This window comes from Akebia trifoliata, chromosome 15 (genome assembly GCF_017979445.1).
Source record: "Akebia trifoliata isolate Shusen 1 chromosome 15, ASM1797944v1, whole genome shotgun sequence".
Taxonomy (NCBI): domain Eukaryota; kingdom Viridiplantae; phylum Streptophyta; class Magnoliopsida; order Ranunculales; family Lardizabalaceae; genus Akebia; species Akebia trifoliata.
The window spans coordinates 2,628,078-2,636,202 of NC_141389.1; the positions used below are offsets into that span (position 1 = coordinate 2,628,078).

The 8,125-nt window shown below is 33.3% G+C and overlaps 1 pseudogene across 1 annotated transcript; it reads right to left on the reverse strand.

Annotated features, from left to right (window-relative positions):
- Positions 1-271: 271 nt before the first annotated feature.
- LOC147383894 (uncharacterized) lies at positions 272-2,080 on the reverse strand (annotated as a pseudogene). The gene is made up of 3 exons (XR_015172868.1): positions 1,466-2,080; positions 1,065-1,363; positions 272-490 (listed from the first exon to the last, which is right to left on the reverse strand). The product of XR_015172868.1 is annotated as an uncharacterized LOC147383894 (transcript).
- Positions 2,081-8,125: the final 6,045 nt, after the last annotated feature.

Genomic DNA, 8,125 nt, shown 5'->3' on the forward strand with positions numbered 1-8,125 from the left:
TTCACCAAAACATAAAATAAGAGATTCGAACGTTGGTGGCCATGCCACCACGGCAAATACGCCACGTGTACATAATTAAGGACAAAGCTAATTAAAAAGAAAACTATACCCTCAAACGATGGTTAAGGGTGTCCATCAAACGAACGGCTGAGATTAAAGAAAATTCTGAGCAAATCTCAAGAAAATCAAGTACTCCCTTTTCAAGAACTGATTTCTAGGAAATGCATATTCCTTCCTCACATCTCAGCCGTCTGTTTGATGGATAATCTCCTCAAACATCGTTTGAGGCTAGAATCAATAGCAAAACTTGCCTGTTTTTTGTGGCTTTTTGAAGTAGAACAGATGAAGACGAATGTGGAAATTCGATTCGTCTGGAACTGGAAGTAGAGGCAGAGTTGGTTGAAGATGAGAACATTGTACCGTACTCTTCTTCCATCCTCTCTAACATCCCCTTCGACAATCTCTCCATTTTTCTTCTAAGAATCTCCACCTGTTATTATGTAATATAAAACTAGTTCTTCAATTTCTAAAACCAAATCCAAATCAAACTAGAATCAGATTTATTTATTTTTAAGAGAGAGAGAATTTCATAACTATTTCAAAAATGAGATTTGAAGAAAATAAATTAAAGAGAGATCAAAGATTAAACATTGTCACAAACAAGAAGAAGAACGAAACATGAAGATGAAAACAAGGTTTCTAGTAACAGAGATTTCAAAAATGGGTTTGAAGAACAAATAAGAGAAAAAGGATATTTAAAAAAAATTCAAAATCAATACAAAGAAACGAGACATCGAAGATTAATTATAGGGATTCAATAACAGAGATGATCCAAAATCTCTGAGAGAGCAAAAAAAAGTGAAATTAAAGCTTTCGATTGCAGAATGCAGATCACTTACAGCATTAGAATAACAGAGATTTCAAAAATGAGATTTGAAGAACAAATAACAAATATATGATTAAAAAAAATCTCAAAATCGAGAGAAGAAAACGAAACATGAAGATCAATACCAGAGATGATCAAAGTGAAATAAAGTTTTCGATTGCAGAATGCAGATACTTACATCTGTGAATCGGTTCTCTTGATCTGAAACGAAGCTCTTGGAACTCTTTTTGATCGTCAAGCTTGCTTCCGCCATTGCTCGAATCTCTTTCACGCATTTTTCATCAGATCTTTCTGATCCAAGCTTCTCTAATCTCTTCTGAAGAACCGATGCTTGTTATCGAAGTTACTACACTTCTGAACATTGAAATCTCTAACTCCAGAGCTCCTCTGCAACTCCTTCAGTTCTTCTTCCAAACCTTCGATCTCTTCCTCCAAAACTCCATCACCGATCTTTCCTTCATAAATCTTCTTTTTCCCCTAAAAACAAAGCAAAACGATCGATCAACAATTCAAACTTCAAAGCAGAAGAGATTTCTATTTTAAATCTATAATAAACTTTAAAACACAGATTATACGAACAGAAATCAAAGTTTCCACAGCAGATCGCAGAGTTCGCTTCGTTTGAACTCGATTCAACTCCAACTTCTTCAACGCTAAATCTCTTTCCATCCTCAGAAAATTACACTCAGCTCGAAGAATCTCCGCTTGAAATCTCCATTTCTCCTCCTCAAAATCTTCTCCTCCAACATTCTCTCTGTACTCCATCAAATCTTCAACTCTTTCTCTCCTCTCACAATCCTCATAGTTCAAGAGAACTATTGAAACTGTATGTGAGAAAGCTCGTTCTTGATCGAACAAAGTTTCAAGTTTTCCTCTGTGATTCTTCCGAGTCTCCGATTCCTTACTCAGCAGCGATTTTCCACTGAGTTGTTTAGTGGGTTTTCGCCGAGTTCGTCTCGGTAGATGGAGGATTCTTGGACTCGGAGGCGGCGGTGGGTGCCATCTTAGCCGCCTTGTTGTCGACATTCTCTCTCTCTCCCTCTCTCTCTCTCTCTCTTTCACTCTCTTCTTCGTTACGAGAAAAATCGATTTTTCTGGGTTTTAAAGGGAGAGAAAGCCGGACCGGACCCAACCGACTTCTCTGGTTTTTAAAGTGAGAGAAAACCGAACCGGTGGCGGTTTGAGAGAGAGAGAGAGATGGAGAAATAAAGGATAGTTCGGTACTTTCGTGTCTTCTGTTAAAGGTAGTTTTTGAATGAAGCTTTTATTATTTTCTCGAGGAACGCTAGCAACACGCGCGATTTTCTGATTTTTTTTTTTATTGAAATTGGAGACAGGTTTAAATGGAAATTACAAAAGTGCCCATTATTTCAAATATTTACTGAATATAATTTTTTTTTTTTTTTTTTGGTCTAGCTAAAAATAATTGTCTTTAGTGCGATAGTGAAAGTGATTCTCCCATAATTAGAATCAAAATCGAAAAATGGATTATTAAATGCATTTGGAGAAAGGAGCATTTTGTTTGGGACTTTAAAGGGTACTCTCCCATAATTAGAATTGAAATCGACTATACTTAAAAATGGAACATGACTTATTTCTTGTATTTAATCTAAGGGTATTTTTATAAAAAATAATTTAAGGGCATTTTCGATACAAACTCCAATTTACAAAGTGTGTTTATTACACTTTAACATGTACCCTAAGGACACACATTAACAAAATCCTTTTTGAAATATGTTTCTTGCATTTTTTTTTTTTTTAAATTGAAATGGTGTTTTATGAAAATACTTTCCATAAATTTTGTAGCAAAAATTTTGGGGGATTAGTTTATGCTGATAAATTTTCAATAAACTTAACCCTAGAATCATGATAAATTGGCACTCTTTTTTGTACGATCTCTGACCTAACAATTCCCAGAACCATGAATCTTTGTCCTTTATGTATCTCAAAGCAAAGGATCTACAATTTTGTTAAGGAAATGTACAAAGAGTGTACAAAAAAGAATTTCAAATGATCATAACTCTTAACTGTATCGATCATCTTATTCGAATTCATGAGAGTCAATTGACATTTTAATTTTTTCTTTTTTTCTTTTTTTCTTTTTTAAAAAGACATAGAGAATGTGATAAATGAAATATATTGTGATAACTAATATCACTAGAGCGGACAATTGTTTTTAGAACATTTCTTTAGCACTAATCTTACGCGAACCGCAATATAGTGACTACCCTATTGAATAGAAGCCCTGGTCTAAATTTATCACAAAAAATTGTCACCTTCTCTAAAATTTCATATGGTACCTGTTTTTTTTTATCCATTAACAAATGATTGTTCAGTATGCTAGCTCTTGATGAGTTTACACACCAAAATTCTAAATTTTGAAGTAATTTTTAAAAGAGTCGAGATCCCATACCTTGTTTCTATAGATACAAATGACGTCTACATGGCATAATTTAATTAGGAAATAAATTCACTGGACTACGTGAGCGGCTTGATTAGGAGCGCAAGGTGTTTTAAACACTAACTAAAACTAGCTACCTAGACGCCTAACCTATTTAACAGGATCGAGACATCATATTAGATCCTGAGTATTTTTAGAATTAGGATTAAGTGAGTAATAATTGTTATAGAATTCATAGTTAATATTAATTATTGGATTTTATTGGGGGTAAGATTTGAACTCAAGAACTTATTTTCTATTAAATGCGGTTAGTGTAGGGTTTTTCCATTTTTAGTGAAACATTAGTTAAAAGTGCATTTTCCTTATTTGTGATGATTGAATAGTAAAAAATTCTTTGATTTGTTTGATAATTCTTTAAATTTTTAGTCCTACATTGGATAAATATAAGACTTGCGCGCAATATATTAATGTTCTCTCTCCTACTTGCTTGAGTATGAGTGAGAAAAAGAATAGATCTTGCACGCATATGGGAGCCCAAGGCACCATGAGATTACAGCTTATTATGTTTGGGGCCGCCAACCCATCGAAAAACTTAGTACAGTTGTGCGTATGCGATGCGCACACAAGGGGTGCAAATCTCGAAATTAAGCCTCACATGATGCGTTTGGTCACTTTTACTTTATTCATCTCAAATGTTGATCAAACTAATCATTAGAGCTAATATGTGTTGACTGTTTGGATCCTCCAACGTTCAGAAACGGGCCAATTAAAGTCCAAACATCTCTCTATTTATTACATTGAGTTGTTGGGCTTTCTACTACAAAATAGAAGTGCGCCTTAGTATTCTATACGTAGAAATATAGACTGCAAACATAAACATTGTTCTAATCTCCCTTTCTTTTGTTCTTTACATTTTCATTGCTCGTGCACCGACTAATTCAATCGAGTTAGTCGAAGTTCTGTTATTTCTGAGTACGCGGTTAACAAACTTGTGACAATTGAATCTTGAAAACCAGTTGCTTGAGACTGACTGTATTGTGGATATCATCCTAAAAAGGTGAAATTGATTTTAAGAACAACGACTTCTTCATGCCTCAGTCATTCAATCAAACCGATAAATTCATTTCAACTATTCTTACTATCTAATTTAACATAACTTATTTATGATCCAGATTTGTAAATTAGATCCAACAATAATAATTATAAAAACATCCCACTACTAAAATGGTGAAATTAAGTTTATGCCCTTGACGTCAAATAAATCAACGTTGATTTTTCTTGATTATTTAATAGTGAGATTTGAATTATTATTATTATTTTCAAATTTTGATTTAGTAATTTAAGTACTTGAAGAGTAATTAAAAAAAATCAAACTTGCAACCTTGACTCAAGATCAAAGGGTAAACCTAACACCACCAATTTAACAACGGTATCTAAAATTACGTTTTATTATAAGTCGTGCGGGAGTGACCTCAAGTTGGAATCTCATATTGTACTTCTTGATGTGAAAATGGATAGCAACCATAAATATTTTTCACTCATATCTCGATGAAAAGCATATATGATTCATGTAGATGCAAAAACTTGCACTACCTCGTGATTTTCCCTAATTAAAGAACTCTCTCATTCATATGCTCCTGGGTAGGCCTGCAACAACACTACTCCAATACCCAAGTCAAGGTTTTTAGTATAAGAAGTAGAGTAGGGTATTTTCAGAGTGAAATTTTATATCTTTTAGTGCCTTACACCCATACTTTTATAGGGTTTTCCTCTCTTAGATCTTTCTAGATCTTCTCCTTGATTTCCGTTTGAACGATTACATCCATTTAGGGATTTGTTTTGATTTCTAGGAATACTATTATACTCATTATTTTATGAGATTCATAGTTCCCGTACTTCAAGCTCTTTCCCTCAGAACTCGATTACAGGCAAGTCCAACCTTTCTTATCCCTCTGTTATTTTGGACGTTTGGCTAATTCAGTTATGATGGCCTATAATTCGAGCGTTCGGTTATATTTCCTCGAGATTGTCACGTGTTGTTTTTTTTCAAAAAATATCCTCCACAATTCTCATATACTTTCACGTCAAGAAGTGTAATATGAGATTCCAGCTCAGCATTATTCTTTGGTTATTGCACAAGGGCATTAAAGAAGTTGATAGTGTTGTAAAATCAATCACGAGATGGGCATAAAAATCATAATGTAAGTGGACCCAAAAAAATAATAAAAAGTTTGCCACGTGGTAGTTGTAGGGTCGGTGACATGAAGGCTCCGAAGTACTTAAAACCTTATAATTTCATTCGATTTTGAGTTGAAGAGGAAGTAAGGGTCTTAGTAATAATGATGTACGTGCCGTTGAAGGTGTTGTGTTCTTTATTAATTACTATTTATTAAATTCTGACACATTTATTCTCATTTCCTCTCTACCGCTCTCCCTCACTCACTTATTCTGATTCTCTCGATCTTCACAATTTCTCTGTGATTTCTTTTTCCCCATAAACACATACACATATTAACTACTGGGCCCACATTCTGATTAATAGTAAGATGTTTGGTTCCAATGATAAATACACAGAGAACTGCTATTGACACCCCAATTTTACTTATTACATTTCAATAAAAAATGCTGAAATTCCGATTCCGATACACTATTCATCTTAATTCCCAAAACATGCACACAGTATATTATTCAGTTTTTACGCATCTACAAACTCGTAAGTTCGTCACTTTTAAACTTACAAGTTTGTAGATACGTAAAAGTACGTAATGTATTGTGTGCTTATTTTCGTAAATAAAATGATTAATGTATCGAAATTATAATTTGAAGAACAAAAAAAATCGTGCATGTTTTCATAAATATTTCATTAAAAATAAATAAAAAATAATAAGTAAATGATTGAGAATAAGTAAAAATTGGAGTGCCAATAGAAATTCTCCTTTTTTTTTTTTTTTATAAGGTGGGGTGGGTGTTTAAGATTTTATGTGAACCTATCAAAATTATAAACAATTATTAGAATTGTTTGAACAAGTGTTATATTATTTTGTAATGTTGAAATTATAATTTGAGTTAAACCATTACAATGTTTGAAGAGTATTGGTGTGCGACAAATAATTTAAGAAATTGGGGTGCCAATAGCAACTCTCTAAATACAATGGAACAGTGTTTATGACACCATTATTATTGACATTTTTTTATGGAAAAAAATTTGTAAAGAGGAGTTCAAATAACTCTAGCAAATAAAAACTTCTTCTCAAGGTCCGAGTGTTGTACACTCAAAAATATTTTTTATATTTTATGTTTTATTATTTTTTCCCGTTTCTTTCCATTTTTTCCGAAGTTTTTCTTTGTAGTTTTAAATTCGTTCTTCAACTTTGTGACTATGTTCTAACCTTCGATAGTAAAAACAAATATGATCCAACCTTCAATAAAAGACTTGACTTTGGACAAAGTGAAATTAAAGAACAAAATTTCTTTAACCAAAAATATAAATATTAGATCGAATCAAATTGAACTAATTTTATATCTGATTGGTTTTAGAAATTGAAATGGTAGATCTAATCAGGTCCTAAATTAATACATTTTTTAGTGTATCGGTATCTATTTAACACCAATCAACTCGAACTCAACTCCTTAACAACCCCAATAGGCACATTCATATGTACAACCTTAAGGTGAATCTAAACATTAGAGACCCGATCGATGATTTCTAAACCATTTGATTTAAACAACTCTTTATTATGGTTCTGAACATAACCATAGTGTAACCCCACGGGAGCTAGCTGAGATGGGTAAGGAACGACTGGGTTTGCTCCCTAAGTCGTGTCTTTGAATCTCTGCACACCCCTCCATAGAAATGTGACTACTTAATTGTTGTAACACGTGACAGGGTGTTGGATGGTGTGTGCAGTCCAAGTAGATTAATCTCACCAAAGGTGGGGATTATCCTAGGCTAACCCCAAAAAAAATCATAATTGTTTTTTTTAATAGCCGAGTATCCCTACGGATAGTGGATCGGACCCGTATCTGGGCTTTGCCCAATCCAGAGATCGTAGTCTTCTCCAAGGACTAGTCTTCGGGCTCGTGCAACGCCCGCACATCACACGAATCAGGTAAGTGAGGGTGCGCTCTCACGAATTTCTCCTGAGGAATTAAAGCTTATACTGGGTATCGAACTCACAACCTACGAGCATTAACCGATTATCGATCCAAATTTTTCATTGAGCCAACCCTTACGAGTTATAACCATAATGTTTGTGATGTAGAAAAATGTTCTAAACCAATTACTAAATATTCTAAAATTCACTAATCCGATTGATTCTTCATTCTTCACCTCCACAAAACTATTAATTTTCTAATGGAATATTCGACAACTTTGGGTGGAATTCTAGGCCAAGGAATTAGTCCAAATGCCGACAAAAATTAGAATACAATTATAGGAGGCATAGGTATTTCATGGATAAATTTATCCCATCCAGGGTTGGGGCTATCACTGTTTTACTTTAATTTACAGTCATTAAACCAATCAACATTACTACCATCTGATTGGTGCCACATATATATATATATATATATATAAACGTTACCAAAAAATTGCCACGTGGTGATTAACCAATGATTTGAAGCTTATTTTTATATAACAACAGAAGTTAAAATACACTTTAAGACAAAAATAGTAAAAATAAAGCTTTCTAATTTAAGTATAATCAATTTCAACGTGGTAATACCAAGCCGTTGACTATAAATTTAAATTTCAAATTAAATTATACTTTTTTATTGGGCATTTTTTGAAACAATGGTCTTCTAATGACCAAAATACCCTTGTTGTTTTATGATAAATA